Source organism: Oncorhynchus keta, chromosome 1 (assembly GCF_023373465.1).
Source record: "Oncorhynchus keta strain PuntledgeMale-10-30-2019 chromosome 1, Oket_V2, whole genome shotgun sequence".
Lineage (NCBI taxonomy): Eukaryota > Metazoa > Chordata > Actinopteri > Salmoniformes > Salmonidae > Oncorhynchus > Oncorhynchus keta.
In genome coordinates, this window is record NC_068421.1 from 73,014,874 (window position 1) to 73,039,038 (window position 24,165).

The following is a 24,165-nucleotide window of genomic DNA, read 5'->3' on the forward strand; positions in this document are numbered from 1 at the left end:
GGAGTGATAAATGATCAGATGGTCATGTACAGGTAGAGATACTGGTGTGCAAAATAGCAGAAAAGTAAATAAATAAAATTAGTATGCGGATGAGGTAGGTAAATTGTGGGCTATTTACCGAGTAGTAAGGGCACCGATAGCAGTAATCAGTTCTGTCAATGTCAAAATGCAAGTATATATGATTATTTAGAACGAATATGTCTGCCAACTCAACCCTTTATATGTATCTTTTGTAAAGGGATGAAAAAAAATATCCATTGTTCATTATCCAGTATCAGTAAAAAGAGGTGGAAAGACACAGGTCAGAGAGCTGGAAAGTGCACAGAAAAGGTGTCATCTCTCCCAGCATGACCCCAGTGCACAGCTTTAGGACATAGCTCCAAGGTTCACAAACGCATACACACGTATATTACATGTCTACCTTGCCAAACACACACAACTACCTCAGAGTGAGCAGTGTGGAGTGGCATGAAACTCAAGTCCACAAGAATAATATCCCAGGTGTTGTGGAGGGGGAACTGTGGCACGGGGACTTCATCTACCTCTTAAAGGGGAAATTATGAACATGTCTATGATCAAATTGCCTTTCACAGGACCAGCTGGTAATATTTGGATAGAAGACATAATGATGAAATATCTATGAGAAGATTAAAAAGTAATAATTTTCCTTTGGAAGAACATAGTGGCCTCAAGAATCTCTGCCTTAAGCAGGCAGAAATCTATAAGGGAGATCTGATGTGGAACAATTTACAGACGACACATCACTCATCACTTTGATATTGGAAAACATATCACCAGATCCTCCTCTCCAGTGAGATCGGCCTCCCTGACAAGAGTAATGTGGCATAATGTTTTATAGATTTGATGGGGGAAGCTGAACTCTGAAGAAATGTAATCAGAGAACATCAATAGCTAACTTTTAATATAAACTTTAAGCATTCAGAGCTTGGAGAGAAGAGGGAAGAAAAGAAGCCTTTATTTCCTCCGGTATTTGTAATATTGATTCGCCAATAGTTTTCATCAAGCCTCCTCCCTCCATTAATTCATTTGCCTCTCTGTTTGACTTTAGTTTATTTAATATCTGTACAACCAAATCCCACACTCCCACACAGCCAGAGAGCGAGAGAGAGAACCAAAAGATTTAGGGGAGGAGATAGAAAGAGCGTGTGAGTGGGAGAGAAGGAGAGCGAAATAGAAAGGGTGAAGGGACATTAATATTCACACTTCCAAAGACAGATTTAAGAAATCCCATTTTATAGGCATTAGATTTTGAAAGACATCTGCTAAATGGGTATTTCTGGCCGCTTCAGCGTTAAAATAGTGCTAATGTCAACGAACAAAGGCCTGCTGTGATTGGAGAAACTGCTCTAAAGGCTTTGAATGCATAAACAGCTTTTCCGCCTCACCGCAGACTTTGTGTTGCTGTCAATGCTCCTTACAGGCTATAGCTTCCTTTTCAATATGTTTAACAAAACGATAAGAAACGAGTCAAAAAGACCTCAATTATGGTAAATGTCAGAGTACAGAGTTGTGTTAATCACAAGACAATTGATATGCATTTCCTACATCCATTATCATGGAAATATTTTTATTTTTAATTAAAATGTAAAATTGCTTTCCTCACAACTTCACCCTTTGAATTGGTGGTGAATGCAATCAGATTTCACAGCTTTTCTATGGAAGGGGACAGGGTTGTGTGAGGCTGGAGTTGAGTAAGCTAACTTCACCATGAGCTCTCTCAGCTCTCATTATGTAGACAACTTCCAAGGATAAATTATTTGTACAATGCTTCATGTGACATTTGGTGGCCCTGTTCTAAGTCTGACAGGTGAATATGTTTTAAATACATTATATTACAGATAGCTACTGTACCTAAGAGGACATTGATTTGAAAGTTTGCCATTGTCAAAATGAAAGACCTTCCCAGGTAAAGAAATGATAAATTACAAACACTGGGAAAAGGCAGCAATCCTCTCCAGAAAAAAAATGTATTACCTTTTACACTACAATAACATCTAGTCTCATTAAACTACAGTACTTTCAATTATCACATTCACCGTAAGGCTGTGACTCTTGCAGATGGTAGAATCCAGAATAAAATAATATGTACTGCAGCAGTATTCCTTCGTGAATACCATACTGAGAAGAATCTGTTTACTCTAAGAACTCTTTCAGCTTTAATTAGATTCAGTTAAAAAAACATCCAAACTATTGTCTTCATGAGCTTAGTGGTAGGTGAGGAGTCAGGGGAGGGTAGGTGCTATAGATGTTCTCATCAGAACAAACGCGTCTAAGTCTATAACTTGCTACACACAGTAACCTCAAAGAAGGTGGTCTTCCCTGGCGAATACACTGTTTTCCTGCTCCAGCTCTACTCAGCATCCTCAGCTCCCGCTCCCGCTCCTCAAAACAAAACAAAGCACACTCACTGACTCCCCACTCCATCCGCTAGCTCCCCGTCCTCCTCCCCCTGCAGACAGACAGACAGGCCCAGGTAGCGGTTGTGGGGTGCGGAAACTAGCGGTCGCGGTAAACAGGCTTGACAGATATTCCTACTTGGCCAGTCTAGGAGTGGGCAGCACGCCCACAGCACCTGCTACGGAGTGGGGTGTTAAGTCACAGTGTGTGTCACCTGTAATAAAATTCCCTGACTGAGGAGAGGGAGGGTTGCTGTGTTTGGGAGAGAGGGTGGAAATAGAAAGAGGGGGGATGAGGGCTATCTCAGCAGGTTTCAAGTAGTTTACCATACAACGAGATCATCACTCCCACAATGCATTTTTAACCAGTGGAATTCACACATCTGACAGCAGCTTCTGAGGGGCATGGGCACATAACGTATCTGAATGAAGAACGATGAGAATGTTTTTCTCACTAATTCACTTGTTCTCTGCATCAACTGTCTGTCTCTCTGCCAATGCTGAAAATTCACACTGGAGACTAAAATTATTCCATTGTTTTGAAGATCCAAAAACAGTTCACCATGAGCATCTGCGGTGAAAAGTGACAGAGCTAGAGAGGTGTTTGTCAGACCACGAGACATCCAGAAAATCGAACAGTTTGGGCAATGACCCTTCTGTGGAAAGGTAAGACTCTCACGAACATGTCAGTTGTTTTACTGACATGTACGTTGTTTTGCTCTAGGACACCCACAGGCCTGACAAGACTTGTCTGAAGGTCCCCTGGTACCATTTGAATATGTATTTATTAAGTACTGCAGTGCATCTCCTCCTCATGGACTGCACCAGATTTGCCAGTTCTTGCTGTGAGATGTTACCCCACTCTTCCACAAAGGCACCTGCAAGTTCCCGGACATTTCTGGGGTGAATGACCCTAGCCCTCAACCTCCGATCCAACAGGTCCCAGACATGCTCAATTGAATTGAGATCCAGGCTCTTTGCTGGCCATGGCAGAACACTGATATTCCTGTCTTGCAGGAATTCAAGCACAGAACGAGCAGTATGGCTGGTGGCATTGTCATGCTGGAGGGTCATGTCAGGATGAGCCTGTAGGAAGGGTACCACATGAGGGAGGAGGATGTCTTCCCTGTAACACATAGTGTCGAGATTGCCTGCAATTACAACAAGCTCAGTCCGATGATGCTGTGCAACACCGCCCCAGACCATGACAGACCCTCCACCTCCAATTTTTTTTAGCACTTTTTTCTTCCCAATGGTAGTTACAGTCTTGTTTCATCTCTGCAACTCCCGTACGGACTCGGGAGAAGCTAAGGTCGAGAGCATTGTGTCCTCCGAAACACGATCCAACCAAGCTGCTCTGCTTCATCACACAATGCCCACTTATTCCGCTGCCCGGTGGGTCTCCTGGTCATGGCCGGCTGTGTCAGAGCCTGGACTTGAATCTGGATCTCCAGTGGCAATGCAGTGCCTTAGACCGCTGAGCCACTCAAGAGGCCTACCAGTTTAAAAATGTATCAAAGTATGCTGTATATAGAAACTGTTTAGTGCCAAAAGTAACGGGTTAAATACATGTTTAAAAAATATATAGAATGTTTCCTGATCTTTGATATATCTCATGTTTTTGTATACTTCAAGTGGTCTGAAAACTCCAAATAAAATAGGAAAATGATCCTTGGTATGACCTTCTTAAGACAATTGCATATAGCTTAGTAGAACCCCCCCCCCCCCGTCTGAGACTCTTATGGGTTTTGGGGCTAGGGCTGTTTACTGCCCCTACTGGAGGAATTTGGTGCCCTTATTAAACAGGATACATTTTTGTCAAAAGTTGCTAATATATGCATATAAAAAATATTATCGAATAGAAAACACTCTAAAGCTTCTAAAACCGTTTAAATTTTGTCTCTATGTAAAGCAGAACTCTCAGAGCATGCATTCTCCCAAACTATCTCTTGTCATCAGAAAAGTTGGCCCAACTTTGACGTCATCGCAAACACCCTTCCCAAACAGTTACAGCTCTGGGAACAGTCCCTACGTGTTCAGCGCGATCTCAGCTTTCAATGGGGCTTCTCATTGTGAGAATCACGCGCTGGCGAGAGTTTGAGCATGCCGAAAGCTCTCGGTCACTCGAAAAAAACGGTCACTTTTATGTGCGCTCTGGTCAAGTCCTGTCTTTTTTCCAAGATCGATTGAACGGTGCCTGTGTTTCTGTTCGTTCTCACGATTGCTGTACACCTTTATAACATGTTAAAGCTTAATTATGAAGTTAGTTTGACAAGTTTACTCTACATATAATATGTAAGTTCGACGTTTTGGTGCGCATCCACTTGACTTTTGGCTACATTTCGACCGAAAAGTGTCGTTTTGAGAACCGAAAGACGCAGACTTGAAAACTAAACGCTGTTTTGGTAAGTATAATCCCTTCCAGGTCTTTTGATGGAAGAACAGCAAAGGTAAGGGAATATTTATGTGGTAAATTTGGGTTTCTGTGGACTCCAAGATAGAGGAGCCAGAATGCTACTTTTGGAGCGCCGACTCCTAGTATAGCCTAGTGAACGCAACCTGTAACGTTAAAAATAAATGTAACACAGCGATTGCATTTAGAAGAAGTGTATCTTCCTATACATATGTAGAACATGCATATTTAGTCAAAGTTTATGATGTGTATTCCTTGTTAGCTGACGTTATCTGCCGGAGCTATCGTCATTTCTCCTGACATTTTAGTAGCATTTTTTGAACGATGCGTCATTGTAAACAGAGATTTATGGATATATTGCAGATTATTGAAAAAAAAATGAATGTACTGTGTAACATGTTATATTACTGTCATCTGATGAAGATTTCAAAAGGTTAGTGAAATGATTTTTCTTTTAATCCTGCGTTTGTTGATTGCATATTTTTTCCTACTTGACTATGCAAATGAGCTATGTCTGCGGTGGTGGTTTGACATAAATATGTGCTATGTTTTCGCCGTAAAACATTTTAGAAATCTGACTCGCTGGGTAGATAAACAACTTGTTTATGTTTCATTTGAGCCATTGGACTTGTTAATGTGTGGAGGTTAAATATTTTTAGGAATATTTTTGCGTTCCATGCGCCACCTTCCAGCTGAACGTGGGGGGGGGGAGTTCCCAGATTGGAACCCTAGTCCCCTTCAGGTTAAGGAAAGTAACTTTGGAGACAAAGTGTCAAGGACACCATAAGGTTCTGAGGATCCCCACCCCATTGGGACTGACAGACAATTAAATCCAAACTTCATCAGGGTGAGTCAATAGACAGGGATTTCGAGGGAATGGGGAGGACAGTAAAGCCACAGTGCATATTACTGCTTCTCATCAGGATCACATCACACTACCCTGATTACTGCTGACAGAGCAGGCCTAGAATAAAGAGCAACTTCACTGTCCCCTGACTGTGTGTGTGTGTTCTACTATCCTTCTACCATGGTGTGGATGGCTGTGCCTGTCTCTAGAGAACATAGTTTGGGCAGAATGAAGGGAGAGGAGCGATAATAAAGATTCATCACTGCAGTTTGTCCTCAAGGCACCACAACTCATCTCAGGAGGGAGTAGGACATGATTCCTGTGGTGTTGGATGACTTGCTGATGTTCAGTGTATCTCGGTAGACTCTCTAAGAGCTTTTCAATGGAACCCTACAGCATGTATGATTAGCTTCCTCTTTGCAATACTGTGATATGGTTTTCTGTGGAGCAAATCTATTTCCTGAGGCAAATCATTTGGAAGGCAAAGCAGTGATTTAATTTAATTCATTAAAAAAAATATATAGAAATCAACAGTCTAGTCAATAAAATCATTACACCACACAAAATAAATCATGTGATCTGTGATTTGGAAAGCCTTTGACACAATGGGGTTAAATAACAAAGGTTGCACTTATTATTTGCTGTATACATTGTCATGACTTTACTTTCTTTAATCTGATGACTTATTTATTTAATCAACTAACTATGTTTAATTGTTACCAGATGTAAATTAATCATGTAACAATTAACTCATTATGATTTGAGGCACCACGGAAGAATTTGTTTAACCTTTTGTGACTAGGGGGCAGTATTTTCATTTTTGGATAAAAAACATTCCCGTTTTAAACGGGATATTTTGTCACGACAAGATGCTCGACTATGCATATAATTGACAGCTTTGGATAGAAAACACTCTGACGTTTCCAAAACTGCAAAGATATTGTCTGTGGAGCAACAGAACTGATGTTACAGGCGAAACACAGATAAAAATCCAATCAGGAAGTGCCCCATTTTTTGAAAGCGCTGCATGCCAATGACTCCTTATATGGCTGTGAATGGGCTACGAATGAGCTTACGCTTTCTACGTATTCCCCAAGGTGTCTTCAGCATTGTGACGTCTTTTCATGCATTTATGTTGAAGAATAGCCGTAAGGGACCACATTGAGCAAGTGGTCACATGATGGCTCCCACAGAAAATCTTGCGTAAAGTACAGAAGTAGCCATTTTTCCAATCGCTTCTAATGAGAAACCAATTGTCCTGGCAAATATACAGTGGGGCAAAAAAGTATTTAGTCAGCCACCAATTGTGTAAGTTCTCCCACTTAAACCTGTTATGGCAAGGCGATCCCCTAGGGGAACTCCCCCATTCAGCTGAAAAGGTGGCGCAGGGAATTCAAAAATGTTCATCTACCCATCATGTCCGATTAAAAAAAAAAAAAATGTTTTACAGCGAAAACACAACATATTTATGTTAGACCACCACCAAATTTAAAAAAAACAGCAATTTTTCCCAGCCAAAGATAGTCACAAAAGCAGGATTAGAGATAAAATGAATCACTAACCTTTCGAAAATCTTCATCAGATGACACTCATATGACATGTTACACAATACATTTATGTTTTGTTCGATAATATAATATCTCGGTTTACATTGACGCCATGTTCAGAAATGCCTCCAAAATATCTGGAGGAATTATTGAAAGCTATGCCAGATAACAGAAATACTCATCATAAACTTTGAGTAAAGATACATGTTCTACATATAATTCAAGATACACTGGTTCTTAATGCAACCGCTGTGTCAGATGTTTTAAAAACGTTACGAAAAAAGCCTAACATTGCAATAATCTGAGACAGTGCTCAGACGTGAATATATTTCTCCACCATGTTGGAGTCAACAGAAATACGAAATTACATCATAAATATTCCCTTACCTTTTGATGATCTTTCATCAGAATGCAGTGGAAGGAGTCCTAGTTCCACAATAAATCGTTGTTTTGTTCCATAATGTCCAATACTAGTGTCCAATTAGCTGCATTTGCTAGCACTTTCAGCTCCCGTGCCCAAAAGCTGACGCTGGTCCAGGAGAACTCGGACGAAAACTTCAAAAATATATATTCCAGGTCGAATAAACTGGTCAAACTAAGTAGAGAATCAATCTTCAGGATGTTATTTTCATATATATCCAATAACGTTCCAACCGGAGCATACGTTGTCCTCTGCAGCCAAATGGAACGACGGTGACATCAACAGACAAATGCGCCACAGGGAAATGGCATTCTGCTAAGACAGTGACTATTTCCCCTCCCATTAAGTCAAAGTTCACACCAGAGGCTCCATTCCATGTTCTACTGAATGAGGACATCTAGTGGAAGGCGTAGGAAGTGCTAACATATCCATATCTTATTTGGAAGGGAAGGGGCGATGATGTCAAATTTGACCCACATTCAGAATTTCACTTATTGTTTGGAAGATTGCTTTCCATCCAATAGTAATAATAATATGCATATATTAGCAATCTAGGACAGAGTAGGATGGCGTTCACTATGGGCACGCAATTCATCCAAAGTGAAAATACTAACCCCTATCTCCAACAAGTTAAAGGGATATGAACCAGATTCCTTTTCCTATCGCTTCCTCAAGGTGTCAACAGTCTTCAGACATAGTTTCAGGCTTTTATTTTGAAAAATGAGCCAGAACGACAACATTGCGTGGTCACATGAGTTTTGCTTGCGGTTATAGACATTTGCGGTTATATATTTTAAAAACAACCTGAAGATTGATTATAAAAAAACGTTTGACATGTTTCTGTAGACATTATGGAAACTATTTTGAATTTTGGTCTGCGTTGTTGTGACCGCTCTTTCCTGTGGATTTCTGAACATAACGCAACAAACAAACGGAGGTATTTTGGATATAAAAATAATCTTTATGGAACAAAAGGAACATTTGTTGTGTAACTGGGAGTCTCATGAGTGAAAACATCCGAAGATCATCAAAGGTAAACGATTCATTTGATTGCTTTTCTGATTTTCGTGACCAACCTTCCTGATGCTAAGTGTACTTAATGTTTTGTCGTGCGATCAATAAACTTACACAAACGCTTGGACTGCTTTCGCTGTAAAGCATAATTTCAAAATCTGACACGACAGGTGGATTAACAAGGGCTAAGCTGTGTTTTCCTATATTGCACTTGTGATTTCATGAATATAAATATTTTTAGTACTATTTATTGAATGTAGCGCTATGCTATTCAGCGGTTGTTGATAGCACTTATCCCGATAGGGGGATTGCAGTCATAACAAGTTAATTAAGGCAGTGCTGGAAAATGGTGGTGTCACGGCTTTCTTCCTGTGATGGAGAGGCGGCCCAAAATGCAGCGTGGTTATAGTTCATGGTTCTTTAATAAGAAAACTCAAAACATGAACAAACTACAAAACAATAAACGTGAAAACCGTAACAGTCCAAACTGGTGCATAAAACACAAAGACAGGAAACAATCACCCACAAAATACCCAAAGAATATGGCTGCCTAAATATGGCTCCCAATCAGAGACAACGATAAACACCAGCCTCTGATTGAGAACCAATCCATTTTCACTTAGGGGTATACTCACTTTTGTTGCCAGCGGTTTAGACATTAATGGCTGTGTGTTGAGTTATTTTGAGGGTACAGCAAATTTACACTGTTATACAAGTTGTACACTCACTACTTTACATTGTAGCAAGGTGTCATTTCTTCAGTGTTGTCACATGAAAAGATATACTCATATTTACAAAAATGTGAGGGGTGTACTCACTTTTGTGATATACTGTATATCTATTACATCGATAAAAAGTAATCTTATTAATCATTAACTCTTATCATATCATCATTCTGAACAGTCGTGACCTCATGCATCTGCAAAAAACCCAGCCTTACTCATGATTCAGTACTACGCAAATTGGTTTATTTATTTACTAGCTACCTAAATAATAACAGAATAAACATACACCCTTTTACATGAGACAAAGGTCCCTAGTGGAATGACAAAATATAGCGGCTTGTACACAACAAATGAAGAGGGGTGGGGAAGAGAGAGAGAGAGAGAGAGAGAGAGAGAGGGAGAGAAAGAAAAACGACTCACAGTAATCATGTCGTTTGCACACGAACCACCACCTGTTTGGAATAATACATCATGAATGTATTTATGTGTGAGTGCCTTTGTTCGCCATTTATCTCTGTCAGATCCAGGCCTTCTTTGGAAGGATGTGGGTTGACTTTTCAGCAGCATGCTTGTAAAGCTATGATTGTCCAAAAGGGTCCAAAAATGTCTATTCTACTGTTGTTCACTTTGGTGGATAGCCAGGCATGTCAACGGTTCCCATTGGTGATAATGGTAGGAGAATACGGTGATTTGAGACTCGTAGTAGGATGGGATGATTTGAAGAGTAGTGCGATGGTCCCACTTAGATTCTCTTCTCTCGATATCTAACATAGGACAGCTAATCAGCCGTACCAGTGTTTGTTTAGGAAGTGAGCTTCTCGCCTACACCTTGTGTTGATTATTCAGGATTCAGGATGCAGACCACTTTACATGCTTAGCTGCAACCTAGCAATGTCCTGGTCTAAAGGAAGGTGAGTATATTTCTTCACCTTGTGTTGAGGTTCAAAGACCCAACCATTTCAAACGTGTAGCTATCGGCTAACGTTTCCTGGTCTGTTTTCTCTGTTGGCAATCATTTTATGCATTCTGGCTGGAGGGGATAGTTCCATCAGTCTGACACGCTCTCTGACCTTACTCGGGTTGTGGCTACATGCTGCGCAAAGGTGTATGATAGCAAGTTATCTTTTATGACTCCTAAAATCACATTTGTTAACCTGTCTGGGATATGTCGGACGCGTCCCACCTGGCCAAAAGCAAATAACTTACTATAAAAATCTAACTTTCATTAAATCACACATGCAAGATAGCAAATTAAAGCTACACTTGTTGTGAATCCAGCCAGCATGTCAGATTTCAAAAAGGCTTTTCCGAAAAGCAAATGATGCTATTATCTGAGGATAGCACCTCCATAAACAAAAGAGACAACGCATATTTCAACCCTGCAGGCGCGACCCAAAACGCAGAAATAAAAATATAATTCATGCCTTACCTTTGACGAGCTTCTTTTGTTGGCAATCCAATATGTCCCATAAACATCACAAATGGTCCCTTTGTTCGTTTAATTCTGTCTATATATATATATCCAACATTTATTTGGCGCGTTTGATCCAGAAAAACACCAGTTCCAACTTGAGCGACGTGACTACAAAATATCTCAAAAGTTATCTGTGTAACGGCGTTCTTCGTTTGTCGAAAGAGAGTCGGACCGAAATGCAGCGTAGTGGTTACTCATGTCTTTAATGAACAAAGATCGTGATACATGAAATAACTTATACATATACAAAAACAACAAATGGAATGTGAAACCTATTACAGCCTATCTGGTGAAACTACACAGAGACAGGAACAATCACCCACGAAATACAAAGCGAAGCCAGGCTACCTAAATACGGTTCCCAATCAGAGACAACGAGAATCACCTGACTCTGATTGAGAACCGCCTCAGGCAGCCAAACCTATACAACACCCCTAATCAGCCGCGATCCCAAATACTACAAACCCCAATACGAACATACAATATAACATAAACCCATGTCACACCCTGGCCTGATCAAATAATTAAAGAAAACACAAAATACTAAGACCAATGCGTGACAATCTGTAAACTTTTCCAAAACATTTCAAACTACTTTTGTTATACAACTTTAGGTATTTACGTAAATAATTGATAAAATTGAAGACGGGATGATCTGTGTTCAATACAGGAAGAAAACAAACTGTAGATAGCTTTCTGGTCACGCGCCTCTATCTAACAGTAAACTTCAAGTGACCCTCGTTCAAGATGCCCGTACTTCTTCATTACACAAAGGAATAACCTCAAACGATTTCTAAAGACTGTTGACATCCAGTGGAAGCGATAGGAACTGCAAGAAGGTCCCTTAGAAATCTGGATTCCCAATGAAAACCCCTTGAAAAGAGTGACCTCAAAACTGAAAAATCGGAATGGTTTGTCCTCCGCGTTTCGCCTGCAAAATAAGTCCTGTTATACTCACAGACATGATTCAAACAGTTTTAGAAACTTCAGAGTGTTTTCTATCCAGATCTACTAATAATATGCACATCCTATCTTCTGGGGATAAGTAGCAGGCAGTTTAATTTGGGCATGCATTTCATCCGGACGTGAAAAAACTGCTCCGTCACAAATAAGTTAACAAAAATACTTTAATAATTTTTTATATTATATGCACAACGTATTGGAAGGAAACTTGACGGATGAAGGCGATATACTTTCCAAATTACAGTATTTTGTCCATACCATTTTTAATGACATCACAAAATAAAAACCAATATGACATTAGTTTAATATAGCTCCCCACTGACCATTCCCCACAATATGGTTCCAGTATTCACTTTTGAATGGGTTAGAGTTTCGGCAGGATAAAGTCTGTTAAAATTAAAACGTTTTTTTCTTCTTTTTTTAAAAATGACTGGCGCTGGAATCCTCCGAAAAATCATTATATTATTCAAATAGTGAAATCATTTCAAATGCCCATTCCTACAAGAAACTGTGATCACTCATTGCTTTGTTGGGTTTACTAGTAAGTAATCAGAACCACAACTGTTAGGTCTGTTTGTGCCTGAGTTTGTGCATATGTGTGCGTGCATGTTTGTGTGTATTGGGCATGAGGACAAATCCTCTCTCCCTGAAACAGAAGCAGATGACAAAATCACACAGAAAGAGTCCCAGCAAGGCTATGGTAGCCGAGTGCCTATATGCCAAATGGCAAATAAAAGCGAGGTGGTAATGGACTGGAGTAGGGACATCAATCTGTCAGGCAGGGAAGCCCTCCACTATGCCTGTGTAGTGTAACCAGGCCCAGATTGGAAATGAGTGGAGAGGAGGACAGCCCTGGCATCTGGACCTTGTCTCAGACCCTCCGGCCTAAGTGGTGGTGACTTCACACGTGCCAGAGTGAGATGGGAATACAATCACAGTTCAACAGCTTCACAGAGTTGAAGTCAAGGTTACAGTGTTATGAACAATGCTCCTCCGGCAAACCTTACACAGTACAGCAATGTTTCCTAACCAAGTCCTCAGGGACCACCAGCCATTTCAGATTTCATATATTTCAATATAGCCACACATTCAACTAATGAAGGAATTTGTGATTGGTTTAATACCAGTGGTTAAATCAGGTATGCTTATCTTGGGATATATACAAAAATGTAGCTGTTTGGTGATCCCCGAGGACTGGATGGAACAGTACTGATATTAAGGTATAGGTGTTATTACAAGGTAACGATGAGGTTGTTACCTATAAAATTGTGTACATGGCATGAATGGTTAGCAGGTAGCCTAGTGGTTAAGAGTGTTCAGTCAGTAACTCATGGGTCCCTGGTTTGAATCCTTGCGCACTAATTGCTCCTGTAAGTTGCTCTGGAAATAAGTGTCTGCTAATTGACTAAAATGTAATGTAAATGTAGTTAGTACTTTGAAAAAGTATAACACCATTTTTTCCAAGAAAACCCTGAGATGTTCTTGTACATTATACTTGATCACCCCATACATGCGTGCACTTACCAGCCTATTACAGGGTAATCATTACACTGGTTCTTTCTTACTCAGTACAACCATGGTACGTGTGTCTGTTCCTCCTCTCCAGTCCCACAGACATTCAACTAAATGAGAGTCTTAGTCTCAATGTGATTCTTGGTGTAATAAAAGCTAATGCATGTTGAGAAAAGGCATGGGGAGATAATAATATGGAGTACATTTAAAACTAGATTATGCTGCTGTTGACAAGGACAGGATAACATAAATCTACAGATGATTATATAGTAATAATCTTAGCTTGGTAAGTGGCAGACCATGAGAGTTGGGGCTCCCAAGTGGTGCAGTGGTCTAAGACACTGCATCTCAGTGCTAGAGGCATCACTACAGACCCTGGTTTGATTCCAGGCTGTATCACAACCAGCTGTGATTGGGAGTCCCATAGAGCGCCACACAATTGTGCCAGGGTTAGGCCAGGGTAGGCCGTCATTGTTATTAAGAATTTGTTCTTAATGAACTTGCCTAGTTAATTAAAGGTTAAATAAAAAACAGTTTTTTAAAGGTTCCAAAAGGTGCCAAAGTTGACACAACAATGACAGAGTGGCTCTTTGAAGAAGTTGAAGTGTTTTTATGATTTCACATCACCCGTTTAAGAACTTGCCATCTCCCATCCTCTCCTCTCTCTCTTCTCTTCTCCTCTCCTCTCTCATCTCTCCTCTCTCTCTCCTCTCTCCTCTCCTCTTCACTCTCTCTTTTCTCCTCTGCTTGACTCCCTGGAGAGTGAAACAGAGGTGTAGTTTTGCTTCAGCGCTCACAAAGCAACCTCTCTGCTTCCATTTAGTGATTTGTTCCCTCTCAAATGATGCAGAAAATTACCTCATCCAAACCTCTCATGTTAAATGCTTGTTTGCTGAAAAGTGCTGCTGTTGTGAATAGTGAGTAGCGGGGAAGTTTAGGTCTATAATGAAGTGCTGATTATGCTGAAGCTTGAGTTGTTGCTGCATATTTACGATGTCTCACTCAGAGGGCTTGCAGACAGAATGGTGGTCAGTTGCCAACTGTTTGTCTCATATCTGCCTTGTAACACATTGTACTTTGTGAGTCCCTTGCATATGTACTGTCAATCTGGACTCAGGGGTAGACTCAACATAGTAAAAGTAAATCCAGGACACCCCAAATAGTATGTTATGTTTCATATGGTATGTATCAGGGGCGCAACTTTCACTGGGGATGGGGGGGTGCATGAAATCCCCCTCACATTCTGATATTGGATTTTTGGACCCCCCCAGTTTTATCATTGTAATACAAAACACAGCAGCAGTGTGATTTAGGACCATACGGATGCCTCCGAGCATTCGGATAGGCTGTTTGGAGTGTTTATCCGACTGGATTTAGGATGGGGCAGACACCACAGTGTGCTGGCAGGCTGTGAGAAGGCAAAGCTTCTAAAGGCTTGCTGGACCAGCACAGGGGAGTTAAACATAGTGTGTACGTGTTGCGCTCTTTCACCGAGTTGTACAAGGAAGCAGAACAGAAACTGCCTACTCTTTAGTTGACTGATGTAGCTGGCAAGGTAACTTTTGTTTAATGTAACAAAAAAAATAACAAAACTAGTGTTTATTCGCAGTGCTGAGCTAGTATTGTAACTGACATGTAACGTTAGCTAATGTTTCATCCCCTCTTGACTGAGGTGAATGAATAAGCTACGCTAGTGAGTAGCTAACACAGCCAGGTCAGCTGTAGCCTCTAGTTATCTGTGAGATAGCGAAATGTGGTGGCTATTTATTACTATCTAACAGCAGTTGTTTGTATGCAAATGTTTTGTAGAATTTGTTTTGTCACGTTTCAGAAGTAAATTAACTTGGCATTCACCAGTTGATGTACCATAAGAGAGAGAGCTGGCCAAAAGTTGACTTACGTTAGATATTATTTTTTCCTCAATCAAACTAGACCTGAATCAAACGATGAAACAATCGGCCCTCGCGATTGAGGTCTTAAGTCAACTTTTTCAGTGCAATGTGAGTTGGTATGTCAATGTAACGTTATTGATCTAGATAATTCCCTATTTTTCACATAATAAACACCTCTAAAGTTACAGGCTTCACTGTCATGGTGCACAGTAGAGGTCTGTACGGAACGATTTCTTCATCCTGCTCCAGCCTGCAACCACTGGCTTTCTGACTCCCACCTGACACTGCAGGAACTGGTCCCAAACCCAACTGCAGTCCCGCAATGTTATTTCAGGCATATGTGACGGCTCACTTGCCATCCATAGTCCCATCAATTTTGCGCCCTACAGGCAATATCAAATGTGCAAAAATAACTTAATAAGAAATATGTTAAATTACCAGAGATTCTTACATGGCCCTTAAGTTGTTTTACTGGGCTATATCAACCAATATTCTCGATGTAGTTTGAAGAGAGCAGAGTTGGAGAGACTTTTTATAGCCTACCTTTTACGAGTGGGAAGATTTTCAGACAGAGAAATATGGGTGATCCATATTTAGGCCTATTTATTAGGCAATGTAGTGAACTATAGCCTAATCAGTACATTTTTGTGGAAAGATAACTGCCCGTGCTTCTCTGTCCATGTATACATAGGCTATAGCCTACTCTATTTAATTGAGACCACACGCTCACCTGGTATGGCTACTGAACCGGAAGCAGCACGAATGATGACAGTGACTCTTGCTATGTTTTGCATAGTCCTATAGGATTTTGCCTACCTTTTAGGTGGATGATTTGCAGGCAGAGGCAAATAAATGGGTAATCCATAAGGCACAACGCCGCTAAGCGTAGTAGCATCACCTATGTGCACGTTGGACATTTTCCTTTTCAATGATGATTACATTTTTGGATTGCACTTCGACTCACGTTGGTTGAGCGCCCTCCACTTCTTTTCATTATCAATATTTATTTACAGACACTGTAGTTAGCTACAGTCTAACCGTACTAACCGGATTCTCTGTTTCAATGAAACAACACATACTAAGCCCACTTGAACTCACTCCCAACTGGGAGAGGTAGGCAGCTAATGTTGAAGCAGTGAATTCTGACTGTGTGAATAATGTGAAAAATATGTGCTTTTATTACAAGAGGTAGGCTAACGCATATAATGCAGAAAGAGGACGTTTTCAAAATTATCTGTGGGACAACAAAAATACTTTTATCCAAAAGTCTCCAGCTAACACAGTGGATCTGGGCTGATTCCGGCTGAGAGTTGCGGGACTCGGCTGAGAGTCACACTCATCCGACTTCATGTGACACGAGTCTGGGCCGCCTTCGGCAGTATTACTTATGGCTAGGATGCGAGGATTGAGCTCAGGCTGATTCCGGTGTGAGTTATCTGGCCCAAATGTATTACTTGGGGCTCGGGCCGATTGGGGCTAATCTCTGGCAGATGATAACACGGGCTGCTTTATTTAATTAGCTTTTCATTATTTATTTATTTTTTCTCCATATTTTCCAAGTTGATTCTGTGATTAAAAAATACATTTAACATTTTAATGAAATTCTTTAAGAGTCCTGTGTAGTATTTTAGTATTTTGATACTTTGTGCAAGGCAATTGATAAGCATTAAAAACTTTGTGGATGGAACCTCCCGAGTGGCGCAGTGGTCTAAGACACTGCAACGCAGTGCAAACTCCATTTCTAGAGATGCTAGTTTGAGACCCAGGCTGACCGTGACCGGGAGACCCATGCATAGTCGAGTTAGGGGAGGATTTGGCCTGCCTGGATGTCCTTGTCCTATCGCGCTGTAGCGACTCCTCGGTCACCAGGTGTATGGTGTCTCCTCCAACACAATTTGTTTTTGTGGATGGGTATAATTTGTATGTATAAAATGTACAATAGACATATCTAAAATGACTAAATCAGGTAATTTTGTATACATTTATTTACATTTGCATCAGGCCGCTTCTGTGGGGATTCTGGTAAAGAGTCTGCTGAATTCCAGTAGATAGAAACAGCCCGATGTACTTGGGCTGATTCTGGGCAGTCATTCATGTTGATTCCTGGCTGAGTCCGACACCCGATTCCAGGCCGATTCAATCAGTTCCGGCTCCCCTGACGCCTGCAGCATGAAAAATTCAGACTGTGGCCGCAATGATCTGTCATCCCACAGGAATGCAGCCCTCTAGTCCAGTCAGTACACAACACTATGCTCATTATGTCTTAGCAGGATCAGATGGTGACAGGGGTCCCAGCAGGGTCAGACAGGGAAGAGCAGTCTATGGAGCTCAGGTGAATTTGCAGTATATTCAGTGAATGATATAAAGTACCATCTTGAATTGATGGCTAGATCTACAGAAGCTACAGGACAGCAGCTTAAGGGTAAAGCTACATTCTGGGATCTAGGAATGAGGTAATTTTGATTATTGAAGCATTGATTCTATTCTTAGATAATATAATATATACATGTACACCAAGGTAATTCTTTGTCATGTCTCATTTTAGGAGGATCAGACGGTGACACAGGTCTCAGCAGGTCCAGGCAGCCAGGGAAGACCAGTCTGTGACAGTGGTTAGGTAAATGTTTGCAGATACAGTTGAAGTCGGAAGTTTACATACACATACACTCCACAAATTTCTTGTTAACAAACTATAGTTTTGGCAAGTCGGTTAGGACATCGACTTTGTGCATGACACGGGTAATTTTTCCAACAATTGTTTACAGACAGATTATTTCACTTATAATTCACTGTATCCCAATTCCAGTGGGTCAGAAGTTTACATACACTAAGTCGACTGTGCATTCGGAATTTTGGATGAAAAGCATGCCCAAATTAAACGGCCTGCTACTCGGGACCAGAAGATATGATGTGCATATAATGGGTAGATTTGGATAGAAAAGTTTCCGAAACTGTTAAAATAGTGTCTGTGAGTATAACAGCACTGATATTTCAGGCGAAAACCTGAGAAATACCCATTGTTTTTGTTTTTGTAGTTTTCTATTCAATGCCATTACCGTATCAATTGACTTAGGACTCAAATTGCAGTTCCTATGCCTTCCACTAGATGTCAACAGTCTTTAGAAATTGTTTCAGGCTTGTATTCTGATAAATGAGGGAGTAAGACCAGTCTGAATGACTGGACCCTGACCTGTCACAGAGCTTTTTCATGCGCAATCCCGAGAGATTGCATTTCTTGTTTACTTTTTATATTGACCTGCCTCTATCCCTAGATTGTAACGGTGGTGTGTTATCCCAGGGTGCCTGTTTGCTTAATACAATTTTTTTGTGTTTTTCAGGCACTGAGAAATATCTTGTTTAGTCTCAGCTCTATTCACCTGCCAGTCAGTTTGCCTGTTCCCTTCATGCACCTTACAAATACATACTGTAAGTTTAGATAAGTGGCCCTACAAGCCTGTTTTATTGATGGGAGAAACATGCCCTTAAATTCCCCCTCACAGTCACAAATGCAATTGTGTGTGTGTGTGTGTGTGTGTGTGTGTGTGTGTGTGTGTGTGTGTGTGTGTGTGTGTGTGTGTGTGTGTGTGTGTGTGTGTGTGTGGTGTGGCTGCCTCTGCTGCCTTTTGTGTTCTACAAAACAGCTAAGCAGACTGTTATGATAAAACACTTTCATCAGATGAAACAAATTACGTTAAAATAAAATGTATTTTCATCCCATTTGAATAGCCGCCACTGGTGAATAGCCTACACAACAATTGAAACCATTTTGGGATTTTCATGACCTTGCCATTGTTCACACCAGTTTAGTCAAATTGTCTAGTTCATCGCATGCAAACAAAATACACAATAGAGACATTTGAAAGAGCAAATAACCATGTCGTATACACTGAAGTACAGGAGGTACAAACAATGTAACTAGCTCAAATAAGGGAGAAATAATTGTTTGTTTTTTCATTGTCCAACATCATAAGAGTACCAGCATCAGGTCTGATTTGACCTTCACGTTGTGGAAGAGTGTTTGACAATTCAGACTGTGCTGTCGAGTGATGAAGGCAGACACAGCAGACTAATGACTGGTGCAGGAGTTGGCTGGAGGGCTTTTTCAGGGGACCATCACAAATGTCTACAAGCATGGCGCTGTTTGCAGTGCTTTTCCATGGCAACTCTCAGGGGCTGGCATTCTGTAGTCATATAATTACCCAGGATCCAACAGTGTTTCGAGTTCTGTGGTGGGGGCCGAGGGGAAGTGTTACATTTGATTTACATTAACATAATGGCGGAAAAGTTTTAGAAAATGTTTCAGAAACTTCTGTGTGACATTGAAATGTAGCTATGTAAGTGAAATTACTTTTCAAATTATCATGAAAACAAATATTTCAAAGTTAAGCCTGCATCCATTTTCAATGTATGTTATCTTCATCACCTGCTGTATTTCAGGGCCCCGCTGTCAAGCGGTAGACATTTTGACACCACAGATTGCTTCAACTTATTCAACATTTCATGGGCATGACTTAAAAAATGTGGATGGCAGTGTTCCCAATTTCGATTTGAGAAGTCCAACAGTAAGCAATCTCTTCTCTCACTGCTGTGATCTCGTGGATCCACGGCTCGCTGGCCAACTGTCTGCTAAGCAGATCTGAAATAATATGCGACCAGATAGCCAGGAGCCTGATCCTTGTACCGCTATGGCTACATGACCATTTCCATTCCCATTGACTGCTTGTCTCCTTTAAGCCTGTGTAAGCATTGTGTGCATTCACCACTGAATCAGCTGATGCTCCTTGATGAGGCTCTGTTCTAGAATGTTCTGTGTTCCATGGCTGATGATGATCATTCTGGAAGCTTTGCTCAGATCATCTAAACAGGAGACTCGTGTTCCATTAGAGTCTGAGAGGCCAGGCAGGGCTAGACAGGGCCCTGTTTGAGGCTGGCTGACACACTGTCTGCCTGAGCAGGAGAAAGAGCAGTCCTGCTAGGCAAGCTAAGCTGTCAGCCATCCCCAGTCGGAGATCTGCTATGCACACTGACAGCCCTAGGACTCCCTGCAGCAACACTCAGCAGCATGTAGTTAGTTGGTGCCTGTCACATCCTGCTCTGACAGCTCTGATTGATGGTGTTAAACAAAAAAAATCAAAATTGGAAAGGCAAAGCCATATTTGGAGGGGTGGAAGTATTCTGATTTGATGTCCAGGATAAGTACACAGTATTGAGGATCTCCATTTGAATTATGTCTTGTTTATAGGACCATAGGACATGATGATCAGATATGCATGTTGACAAAAGGCAAGCGCTCTCTCTAGATCATTGTATTGCTCCAGTACCTAAAACCACATAGACTCTGTGGTCCAACTCATCCCAAAACATCTCAATTGGGTTGAGGTCGGGTGATTGTGGAGGACAGGTCATCTGATGCAGCACTCCATCACTCTCCATCTTGGTCAAATAGTGTGTTAGGTCATTGCACTGTTGAAAAACAAATGATAGTCCCACTAAGCGCAAACCAGATGGGATGGCGCATTGCTGCAGAATGCTGTGGTGGCCATGCTAGATAAGTGTGCCTTGAAATCTAAATAAACACCAACACTGTCACCAGCAAAGCATCCCCACACCATCACACCTCCTCCTCCATGCTTCACTGTGGGAACCACACATGCAGAGATCATCCGTTCACCTACTTTGTGTCTCCCAAAGACACTGCGGTTAGAACAAAAAATCAAAAATTTGGACTCATCAGACCAAAGAACAGATTTCCACTGGTCTAATGTTCATTGCTCGTTTTTCTTGGCCCAAGCAAGTCTCTTATTCTTATTGGTATCCTTTAGTAGTGGTTTCTTTGCAGCAATTTGATCACGGAGTCTGCTCTGAACAGTTGATGTTGAGATGTGTCTGTTACTTGAACTCTGTGAAGCATTTATTTGGGCTGCAATCGGAGGTGCAGTTAGCTCTAATCAACTTATCCTCTGCAGCAGAGGTAACTCTGGTTCTTCCTTTCCTGTGGCAGTCTTCATGAGAGCCAGTTTCATCAAAGCATTTGATGTTTTTTGTGACTGCACTTGAAGAAAGTTTCAAAGTTCTTGAAATTTTCCCGATTGACTGGTATGTCTAAAAGTAATAATGGCCTGTAATTTCTCTTTGCTTATTTTAGCTGTTCTTGCCATAATATGGACTTGGTATTTTACCAAATAGGGGTATCTTCTGAATACCCTTCCTACCTTGTCACATCAAACTGATTGGCTCAAACTCATTAACAAGGAAAGAAATTCCAAAAATGAACTTTTAACAAGGCACACTTGTTAATTGAAATGCATTCCAGGTGATTTCCTCATGATGCTGGTTGAGAGAATGCCTTTTGTGCAAAGCTGTCATCAAGGCAAAGAGTGGCTAGTTTGAATCATCTCAAATATAAAATATATTCTGATTTGTTTAACACTTTTTTGGTTACTACATGATTATATATGTGTTATTTCATAGTTTTGGTACATTAACTATTCTACAATGTAGAAAATAGTCGAAATAAAGAAAGAACAAAGGAAAACCCTTGAATGAGTAGGTGTGTCCACAAATAGTGTGGTTGTGTCCCAAAATGGAAAGACCAGTGAAGAAAGTGTCTGTCGCGGTCAGTGAGAAGACATCATTTACATTATTTAATTACTCTCTTTTGGATGACTATTTCATGTGTGATCGATTGAATGTGCCCTAAGAGATTGGTGAAATAACATGTTTCATTGACCGTGTGTGTGTGTGTGTGTGTGCATTCTATAGGCATTTGTGAGGGTGTGGGTATGTTTGTACGTGTGCCTTGCAAAGTGAGACAATGAGTATGAACACACAAGTGTCAATATGACATGAGGCTTCTTGAAAGAGAAAATTATGAAAAAAGAAAAACAAGCTCTGGGTTTTTGAAAAGGAATCACCTTTTTAATTTGCCATAGGATGTCTCCCAGCACAGAAGGATTTCCTCCTGCTTTTATGCCTTTCAAGCTCTGCTTTAATTTCTGGAAAACTCATAATATGTGGCCATGTCAAAAGCTCATTCTTTCTAATGGATTCTCTGGCAATAGATTTTCTATTTACGATAACAGAATGCTTCTAGTTTCTAAAAACTGGAGTGAATGGTGATGGGAAAGACAGAACTCAGATGCTTTGCACGGCTGGTCCTGCCTTATAAATTGTTAGTACTCGCATTGAATGCAATATCCAATATTCTACTTTTTGTCACACTTAATTTGGATAGTACGCATAGTCCATCTGTCCAACTGCTTCCTATAAGGTTACGGTTAGGGTTAGGTCTAAGTTTAGGGTTAGGGTAAAGGTTAGGACAAGGGTTAGGGTTAGGGCCAGGGATAGGGTTAATAGATAGTTCGTTGAAAGGTTACTGATTGTCTGTAGATAGTATGTAGAGCATCTGCAGATCCAAATAAAGTGTTACCACAGTTGAATGCAACCAAGGGCTACAAATAGTGTGATGAGAAGGGAGCATTACCAACAGTTGCTCCAAGTATTTAGATTTTGTTGAGATGTTACTCTAGGTTAAGATTATAAACTAAATACTTGGATTAAAACATGACCCTAACATAGCTGTGCACATTGATCACTCAGTAACAGCAAGGACACAAAAGTTCTACTGCCACAGTTGAGCCAAATGTCAAAGCAATCAAAAATAACTACCTGTCCATCAATAAAACATAGCCATCTATTCATCTAGTCTCTGGTCATCCATCCATCTTTCTGAAACTATGATGGATTGACACACAAGTTTAATTAAAGGATGAAATATTAACACTTGGAGATGGATTTAGTTTAAATTCCTCATCCATCTCTCATCCTACACCTTCAAGTCTTCAATATAGCCAAGAATGTACAGTAACATGTAAAGTAACATAGGAAGTCATACTAGACTGGAAATGGTGACTAACATCTCTTTATTAGTCTTTTTTCATCTCACAACTTTGTCTCCTTCAGAGACAAGCTTCTAGCCTCATCCAGTTCCCAGGCATGGTATTCTCGGCTCATCTGAATACATACAATTTGAGGAAAATTGAATAGTTGTAGAACAAACACAGTAGCTAATATGTCACAGTGGATCCTCAGCTAACATTCCCTGTGTGTGTGTGTGTGTGTGTGTGTGTGTGTGTGTGTGTGTGTGTGTGTGTGTGTGTGTGTGTGTGTGTGTGTGTGTGTGTGTGTGTGTGTGTGTGTGTGTGTGTGTGTGTGTGTGTGTGTGTGTGTGTGTGTGTGTGCGTGCGTGGGTGATGAAGACTCTCAGGATGAAGCTAGGAGCTGCCCCATGGAAGCTAACCTTTGTTTACAGTGTTAGCAAGCTTGTGATGTTCCCAACAATACACCACACTAGGCAAGGACATGAAAAGGCCTGCTTCAAGGTCTTTGCACAGCATTGAAACAGATCTATGCATGCCTTTAGAAACAGAGAGACATCAATATTTCCTGTTGAGTGAGAACACTATGCTGTTTGTAACACAATCCGTTGAGCAGATATTGATCAGTGTTCCAGTGGTTCTGTCTTTGTCAGGAGGACATGGTGTTTGAAGATGGCGATAGTAATGAGCGGCTGTCACACTGCTCATACAAGACAATCAGCGTGCGTAACGACTCACTCAGGTTCTCATCAATTCATGTCCACTACATTCCACATTACACAGTGATGAAAAAAAATGGTGTGTGTGTTCCAACATTCATGTTTGCGTATTCTGTGTATGTGGTTTGAAAATGCTCAGGTATTTGATTGTGCACTCATATTTTTGTGTGTGTGTGTGTAAGTGATTGTGTATGCATGCGTGTGAGTTTTTCAATATTCATGCATGAGCTTCTTGGTGTATAAAGAGGGAAATCTATTAAGGGGAAACAAGGCTCTATGGCACAAACAGGAGACGGGAGAGGAGCAGAGCACCCCAGGCTCAGAACGCTTACATTGGTAGGCCT

General features: G+C 40.8%; 1 protein-coding gene and 1 long non-coding RNA gene across 2 annotated transcripts in view; one reads left to right on the forward strand and one right to left on the reverse strand.

The window, feature by feature from the left end:
* The window catches only part of uchl5 (ubiquitin carboxyl-terminal hydrolase L5), a 1,000,928-nt gene that overhangs the window by 504,366 nt on the left and 472,397 nt on the right, over positions 1-24,165 (reverse strand). The gene's annotated exons all lie outside the window — the stretch shown is intronic.
* Positions 14,785-24,165, forward strand: part of LOC127906890 (uncharacterized) — a 49,993-nt gene continuing 40,612 nt past the window's right edge. The window contains exons 1-2 of the long non-coding RNA XR_008063044.1: positions 14,785-14,888; positions 17,771-17,842. This is a non-coding gene — a long non-coding RNA (uncharacterized LOC127906890). The remainder of the gene's footprint in view (positions 14,889-17,770; positions 17,843-24,165) is intronic.